This window comes from Cibotium barometz, chromosome 24, assembly GCF_041138505.1.
Source record: "Cibotium barometz isolate CiBa-2024 chromosome 24, ASM4113850v1, whole genome shotgun sequence".
NCBI classification, from domain to species: Eukaryota; Viridiplantae; Streptophyta; class Polypodiopsida; order Cyatheales; family Cibotiaceae; genus Cibotium; species Cibotium barometz.
The window spans coordinates 29425288-29434449 of NC_141069.1; positions in this window are offsets into that span (position 1 = coordinate 29425288).

Here is a 9162-nt window from a genome sequence, read left to right on the forward strand (position 1 = left end):
GATAGTGTCCGATTGCATGCCAAGTGATATAGATAGTTAGGACTACCTAAAACTTATTAACACATGCAACCTTTCCACTTTGTTAAGTCCTGTGTTTTGGTGTTATTGCTAGAAAGCTAGGTTTGTGAGAAAACAAGGCCTAAAGTGATCGGAATCAGTCAAGTTTTGATTGCACCTGGAGGGGGCAATGTAATAATATATCGTTTTAGTTTGGGTTGGATTCTGATGCCTGTTAGGCTCGTTGTGTATCTCAAATAACTTAAACCTGTGTATGCACATGAATGCGGCTTAACTCAGTTTAATCCAAGTTGTAATGATATAGATGTGATACACTAAGCTCGACTAAGGGGTTCACCAAGTATGGAGTCTTTTTGGTCACGTTTGGCCTTCTATAGGGAGCCTCGCATCTGAAAGCCTTTTGTATATGTGAAGGCACTCTAAATTACTCGGAATGAGCTAGCCTTGATTTCAGTTGTGTATGGCAACGTGATGTTGCCTTGTTTCAATGTTGGTCTGAAATCGAGTTCGTTTGGTCAGGCGTTTAGGCCAAATGGCTGAAAATTATTTCTATATGCGAATGCAAACTAACTTGACTTGATCTTGCAAGAATCCTTATCAATGTGTAGGACTAAGTACCCCAGAATCAGAGCCCGGATAGGCATACTAAGTCTGGAATGCTTTGTGTCCCCTTAGGACATCAAACAAAGGTTTTAGACTCCCAAACGTATTCTGCATGTGAACACGGTCTAGTTGGGTCCTACGGGGTGAATAGGGGCCTAGCACTATTGTTTTGGATAAGATTTACAAGCCTATAAGATCTTGTCTGATTCCGACGAGGATTTGCCAGTTAATGATGCCCTATGATCAAAAGGACAATATTGCGCGTGAACGCAACCTAACTAGGTTGGAATGAGCCCACGTTGGTAACAAAGGTATATGACACTGTGTCCAGACCGAATATGTCGAACAAGCGTGTGAAATTTGGTCTCAATCTGACCTCGTTTGGCCGGGTTCACGGGGGGACGAAGAAATGATCCTATTTTTGTTGCTTTTTTTGAGTTTTTCGGTCTACAAGTATGCGTGTGTATGCACGTGTGTACTTTCTTGGTCTGTCGGACAGGTGTGGACAATATACAACACTGTCCAAGTATACTCACGCATACCTAGGTCTGCTTACGCATGCCCAGGCGTGTGTAGGTGCCTCTTTTCTTTCTGCTGACATAAGGGGGGGACATGTGTGTGCTTGGTTTAAGTGCATGTGCGTGTGTGAAAGCAAGAGAGGGGAGGGAGTACCTTGTGAGCAAGGGGGGGGGGATTTTGTGCGAGAGTGGAGAGAAGCTTTTATTTTTTATTTTATATATACACACACACACATATTTTGTTTTTTTGTTGTTATTTTGGTTTTGTTTTGTGTTTTTTTAAAATTTCAGTTTTATTTTTAATTTAAAAATGTTGTGTACATGTGTGAGGCTGTGTGTGTGTGTGTGTGAGTGTGTGTGTGTGTGTGATGTGTGTGTTTACAAGGCAGGGGAGCGCGGGTGCAGCAGCAGCAGGCGCGCGAAGGAGCAGCAACCGCGGGAGAGAGCAGCAGTAGGGGGGAGAGAGAGAGAGAGAGAGAGAGAGAGAGAGAGAGTATGTTTGATGTGTGTGTTTACCTGGCAAGGGAACGTGGGTGGCCAGCAGAGGCGTGGGGTGTGCAGAACTGGGCGCGGCAACAGCTGGCACCCGAAGGAGCAGCAGCCACGGGAGAGAGCAGCAGCGCAGGAGGGAGCAGTTGGCGCGGAAGGGAGCAGCAGCGCGAGCGGGTGAAGGGAAGGAGGGGATGGAAGCGAGGGGGCGGGGGGTGTCCGAGCGAGGGCGCGAGGGGTAGGGGGAAGCGGGAGTTTTGATTTTTATTTACTTATTTTATTTTTTATTTATTTTAAGGGGGAGTTTCCACACGAGGAGGGAGAGGGAGTGAAAAGGAGAGAGAAAGGAGGAGAGAGGGGGAGAAAGAGGAAGAGAGAGGGATAGAGAGAGAGAGAGAGAGAGAGAGAGAGAGAGAGGAGGAGGAGGAAGATAGAGGGGGTGCGGGAAGTTTTTTTTAAAAAAAATTGTATTATATATATGTGTGTGTGTGTGTGTGGGAAGGGGTGTGTGGCGAGGGGGTAGAGAGAGGGGGAGTGTGGTGTGAGGGACAACAGGATAGGGTAGGAGAGGGAGAGAGATGGGATAGAGAGAGAAGGTGGGGTCACAGGATAGAGAGAGAAGGTGGAGTCACAGGATAGAGAGAGAGCGTGAGAGAGTGCGTAAGGGAGAGAATAAAAAATAATAAATAAAATAATAAAATAAAATAAAAAATAGAAATACACCCTCTAAAGGGGTCTTCCCCGCCCTCTCGAGAGGGGGTTCGGGGAAAAGAAGAGAATTTGGGGAGAGAGGAGAAAGGACGGGAGAGAGAGAGAGAGAGAGAGAGAGAGGGGGGGGTGGTTAGAGAGAGAAAAATAAAAATAAGTAAAAATAAAAATAAAAATAAAATAACAAATAAAAATAAAGAGTAATAAAAGGTGGACATGGGAGGGTGTGGGGTGAGAAAAGAATATTCGTGTGGACGTGTAGGTGGATGCACGTGGGGGAAGTAGAAAAAAAATAAAAATGACAAATAAAAATAAAAGAAAATTAGAAAAAAGGTCCAAAAAATTAATAGAAAATAGAAAAAAACACAAAAAAGCTGGAAAAATTTGCACATGCATTCCCACGTGGGGAGAAGGCATGGGACCGCAACACTGCGTAAGGAAAATCACTACGGGCGGGCAGCGGAGCGTGTGGGATGCATTCCACGCGCTATGGACGGGCGCTCGGAGTGAGTTTTTCGGCGCTCAACGGTGCCAAAATTAAAAAATAAAAAGAGAAAAATGAATAAAATGCCACCACGAATGTTTTTGAATTTCTTTTTTTTTCGGCCCACGAGTGAGCGCCCAGATGGGTGGCTAGATACGGGCGGGCGATCCCGAGTATGAAACGGGCAACTTGGGTATCAACTTATTTGGCTCAACAAGGAGATCACTATTCCATCACTGAAAATTAAAAATTTTAATATATGCATGCGAAAAATATGATTTTCAACCGTTCACTAAAGCGACGCACACCTAGATTCAAGCGAGCATAACTTGACCATATGGGATCGGATTGCCGAGCTCTTTTGTACAGATGTTCCCCTCATACCCTAATTCACTCCTACCAATCCTTGCCCGCATTGGATTACTGAATCACACGTTCCCATGCGGTCTATATTCGGATGCCGACAAAGGCATCTTGGGAGCCAAAAGTGGCCGTCCTTGATGTCGATTGGACCCGAATCATGTTGGAATGGGATGAGATGGTCCATCCAAGTTCTACTAATGCTATTGCATGTGTTTATAAAGTTTCATTCCAATCAGATCCCGTTTGAATGTGCACGAGCAGATTTATGCTTGTTTTTTTGGAAAAATTGCCAAACACGGTCACCTATGAGCGAAGGTAGAGCGCTCCCACTTATTTTGATCATCAAATCGGTCTTTGATCATCACCACATGTTGCTTAAAACTAGGGCTATGCACCTCAGTCGTTGCTATGTGAACGGTGATGCCATCATATTGTAAGATTGTTGCAGGAACGAGCTTTGGCAATTTCTTTGCATCAACATAGAGAACCTGTGATAAACAATGACAGAGAGTTTGTGACACCATAGATTGAAGAGTGAGCTAAACCACGAGCCAAGCTCCAATGCATGGTACTACATCTTTTACAGATGCACGTACGAATAAAGCTATGTAGGGGGCGAGTTAAGAAATTTTTAGTCTTATCTAGGTAGGGAGGAGACATCTCTAATGGAGCCACCTAATGAGAACCCCACCAATCCCTTGCATCAAAATTTTCATGCACAGGCTGAAACATTCTCATTCTAGGAAAATTCAAACAAATAAGAAAACTTAGAAAATGCTCACAAAAAATTGAAGTATACAGAAATGGGTCCTTGCATGGAATGCGGAGGGGACCATTGGAGGAAGGATTGTCCACATAAAGATCCATAGGTAGTCAAAATAGTAGAGGCCAACATACCATTTCTACCTATAGAGAGGTATTGTGAAGAGTGTTATCTAGAACACCTTCCAAGGCACTGTGATTTATGATCGAGAGATGCCAAAGGGAAAGGCAAAATACCGCTAGAGAACATGGAAGTACTACCTACCCCAAATACGTCGGAAGTTGAAAAGGAGAGGATTCCTTTGCGAGTGGTCACACGCACTCAAGCAAAGAAGAACATGCAAATAAAGATAGAATAGGGGACAAAAAAACCTATGGAGGAACAAGTGCAAGAGGATACTCCATCCTCGAGCAAACAAAAAAGAAAACGACCTAGAAGTAGGCGTGGCAAGAAGTCTACTAAGTAAAAGAGTTCTGAAGAAGCTAGTGGACAAGGTCAATGGGCCATTGGATATTATAAGGAAAGCCTATGAAAGTCGGATTATGACTTTGATAGAAATTCCACCAAAGCTACAAGAGTATCCTAATCCTTGAGAGGAAAAGGTTAGACTAGCAATCCATCATCAACTGATTAGGGATACACAAAATCTAAATACCAATTGCACAAAAGCCAAGCTTGGAAACGGTACAAGAAGTCACATCAAGTGTGGAAAAGGGAAGTGATCCATCTATTATTCCACCTTTGGTGGATGAGAATGTGCTTGCTAAAAAATCACCAATGGTTGAAACTCAGGAGCCAATGACTATGATTGAATTTGGGGATGAGATACCTGAAATGGAAGAAGCATTGGTTAATGAAATGTGGGAATCAATGAGGAAGCATGTGGGGAAAACATCTGTTGTCAACTCTCCACCTCTTTCTATGTTGGATTTCACGGATCAGCTGGCCAATGAATGAGCAAGCTTCGGGTTCAACACCTAGTAAGCAAACCCTCAGGACAATGCCATCGTACATAGGTGACTACGAGGATCATTCTCAAGTCATGCGAGTGCCATCAATGAGGAATTTTTCTCCTAATAGGAAAGACACATTGAACTTCTAGGCATTGTTGTCAACACGTGTAACATGTACCCTTCCATTTTGAAAGACTTGTTAAAGGTCAAACGAGAACTTTGGGACGAGGTAGCTGGCCAATGAATGAGCAAGCTTCGGGTTCAACACCTAGTAAGCAAACCCTCAGGACAATGCCATCGTACATAGGTGACTACGAGGATCATTCTCAAGTCATGCGAGTGCCATCAATGAGGAATTTTTCTCCTAATAGGAAAGACACATTGAACTTCTAGGCATTGTTGTCAACACATGTAACATGTACCCTTCCATTTTGAAAGACTTGTTAAAGGTCAAACGAGAACTTTGGGACGAGGTAGCAAATTTTATGAGTGGGCAAGAATCAAAAAGTAGGTCCTTAGGACTAAAAGACCTTATGAATGAGCACTTGAATGTGCATTCAAAGCCTACTCCTATGCCTATCAACAAAGTGGGACAATATGAGGGCGATGACGGAAATACTACACTGCCAATACTGATCAACAAAATGAAATCCATAGCTATTCTAGATAGTGGGACAGGAGTTAGTATAGCAACAAAAGCTATTTGGAAAGCATGGGGAGCACCAACTATAAGAAGAACAAGAATGAATCTACAACTCATAGATGGAACTCTAGAAAACCCTATAGGACTACTTGAGAACATCCGTGTGGAATCCTGCGGTATTGAGTACGAGCATATGTTTGCCATAGTAAACTTTGGCAAGAACACAAACTATGAGGTTATTTTGGGACGGCCTTTCATGAGACAGTTCAGGATGAGGCTACAACTATTTGTACCTCCACCTAGAGATCGCTATGACAACGATAAACCTTAAGAACCACAACTATAGGGATGTCACTAAATCACCAATCGATGAGTTTGACTCGAATTCTTCCTCTGAAAACCCAAAGGACATCATTGGTAAGCCTACTGAACTCTGGATGTGTGGAGCTTCATGTCGATCCATTAAGATAGGACCAAAAGAGAGCGCTAGAGCTAAAGAAATTAGGGAACAACCCTATGTTCCTATGCCATTTCTAGAACACCTCATTGACCCTCTAGAGTGGATCCATGTCTTAGCCACTTTGGATGTATGTACTGTGCCAAAGACAACTTAGTTCTATAATGAAAATGGCTATGATATTGTCCCCATATGAATGCTGAGAGTCTATATGGATTCTGACAATACGAGCTCTGACAATGAAAGCTCTATTGAAGAGTACTATGAAATAGACCACAATTCCAAGTCAAGTAGGATGTCCGAGATGCCAGAGAGACAACATGTTTCCTTGCTATAAATTGCTAGAGAAAGGCAGATTGGGAGTATCTTGCCAACAATAGTATCATGGCCAACAAAATCAGTTGAAATCTTATCAAACAACAAAGCCATAATACCAAAATGCCAAATAGAACTGGTTTACAAGAAGATTTATCCATAATTTTACAAGTATGAGGATGATAAGGGTAACTTGTTAAAAAAGGCATGCCAAAATGTCGATCCACCAAGCCCGGTGCTAACTCTACCTTGATTTAGTCACGGGAATGGGAAGCTAACTCTTTTGGATGACTATGGCAATGAATACAAGATGGTACAACTTCCTAAGAGTATAGAGTAGTCTGGGAAGGGGGGAGCTTCTTCTTCTATATCTCCTCCAAGAGCAATACTGGGTGTTCCACTAGGTTTTGAAAACACAAAGAATCAGGATACCAGAAATTACCACCCACCAATGCCAACTATCACAAAGGTTGTAGAAGAGAGAATAGATTAGATGAGAAAACACTCTCACATAAAGGTCATTCTTGTGTCTAAAAAGATGATTAGGTTTGTGTCTACAAATGTAAATCATAAAAGGAATCAGAGCATGGTGTCTTATGAAGTTTGGGAAGCATTGAGTAAGCCGATTCTAAAGCCTCTAGAACCAGAAGACAAAGAATGCATGGGATCTATAATCTTGAAAATTAGAATATAACTACAGCCTATATATTGTACTTTTCATGTTGCTAACCCTGGTCAAACAGATGAAGATGCTACTTTGGGATGGTTTTAGATGTGTTGAACAGATTATCAGGAGGAAGAAAAGGACAATGAATACATGGCAAAGGTAAATTCTATAACCCTAATAGGAAAAAGATCTTCAAATCAGCCTAAATCAGTCCAAGAATTTTGATCTCTTCGAGATGTTTCTTCAAAGTCCATAGCAACTCCAATAGTGGAAGCAAAACCATCAAAAAAGAAGATCACGTTCAAGGAGCCTGTGACGACATTGATGACGATCATGCAGGAAGACCATTCAAATCATGTTGGTGTAGAAAGGGGGAATAATTATTAGCCAACACAAGAACAAGGAAGGGGGGAGTCCATTTCCTCCATGGCCACTCCAACTTACCAAGAAAAAGGCAAAGCCAAAGTAGAATCAACAGGAGGACATCAGTTCCACGTCAACTCATTCAAGAGTCATATGCAAGTTCTTCATCAACAATCAAAGAATCATCTAATAAGTGGCAAGGTAAAATCTATCATCCAAAGTATCCTTCACCAAGAGCCCAATAAAGACAACAATCACAGAAAGTCTTAGTGCCAAAACACATGCTAAAGGCACAAAGACTATGCAAGGATGACGAGCACAAGTGGGTATAATGCAAAGCAATAGAAAGCGATCATTCAAGTAGATGGATTTCTACTCGAAGATCATTGGAAGCACAAAGCTACAACCAAGGAAATAGGAAATTATGGTTACTAAAGCCATAGTTTGTAGCATACAAAGTGCCTTTGACAATTGATCTTTCTACATTGGAAGCTGAAAGAAGACAACAAAGAACACAATAAAAAAGGCAAACGAAAAGAAGATCAAAGCCATGAAGAAGACAACAACCTATTGGTCAACCTATTGAGTATGCTCAAACATGGATTCCTAAGGAAAATGTATCTCAAATATCATCTAAAGGAAAGAGCCACCTAGTCTGGATCCTTGCAAAGAGAGACAACTCAAAGGTGTACCAAGAGTGGATTGTCCCAGAAGATCTCATCCAAGCACAAGGCTACTATGAGGGGAACACACAATTGTGGCTACCAAAGTATCTTCTTCAAAGTCAATCAAACCATCAATGTTTTCTAAAAGAGGAGCCATGCCAACAAAAGACCACCCAACAATGGAGGCCAATCACCAATTCCATCAATCCTCAAGTCAATCAGACCAGAGTTGCCAATCAAGAACTAAAGTGGGTTCCTAAAACAATTTCAATCAGCAAGCCAAAGACACATTCAAAGTCAAACCCAAAGCTGATACAAAAGTGGGTCCCTAAGAAAGCTTCTACAGTCAATCTCAAATTGTCTTCCAAGCCAAAACCAATAATACGAGAACAGTGGCTACCAAAAAGAAGTTCTACTGTAGCAAGTGTGAAAAGCACTACCCATGTAGCAAAACTAGAAGAACCACCACCAACACAACAACTTCAAGGCTTTTCAAAATGTTCAATCCAATTTTTGATCTGCTAGCACTGATGTCTGAGTATATGAAGCCTTGTCAAAGAATAATCAAGTCCTCTCTGTGTACTCCAAGACACAAACACGAAGTCCAAGTCGCCAGTAGTAACTACTATGGGCATATGAGTCAAGAGTCAGGCATCCAAAAGCCAAAATGTGTCAAGAGTCAGGCATCCAAAAGCCAAAATGTGCTTAGGTATCAGACCCAGAGCTTCAAGTCTTTAATAACTCTATGAATATGAGTCTTAGCTACTAGGTTACTGCTCAAGATGGAGATTTGAGCTAAGTATGTCAGTTGCTCATGCTGGACGGGGTGAGTATAAGAGTCAAAGTCAAAGTCTATTTATGCGTCGAAGGAGTTGGAAGTTCACACATAGCACAAATTCACGATGAAGTGAATAGAGTGTGATAACCTTGTCAACAAATGCCACTTAACTGAGGGTTGAAAGCCACTTGGACGCTTTTAAAGTGTTAAAGTTGCTACAACTTATCTCTTAAGTACCCATAGACTATTTTGCACTGCATATTCTTTGAAATGCATTGATCTATGAAAAGCATATAGGATGTCCCCCATTTGGACATAAAGCATTAGGCACTCTTTACTAGATTACCCAAGCACAATACCACAAAATAACAGATT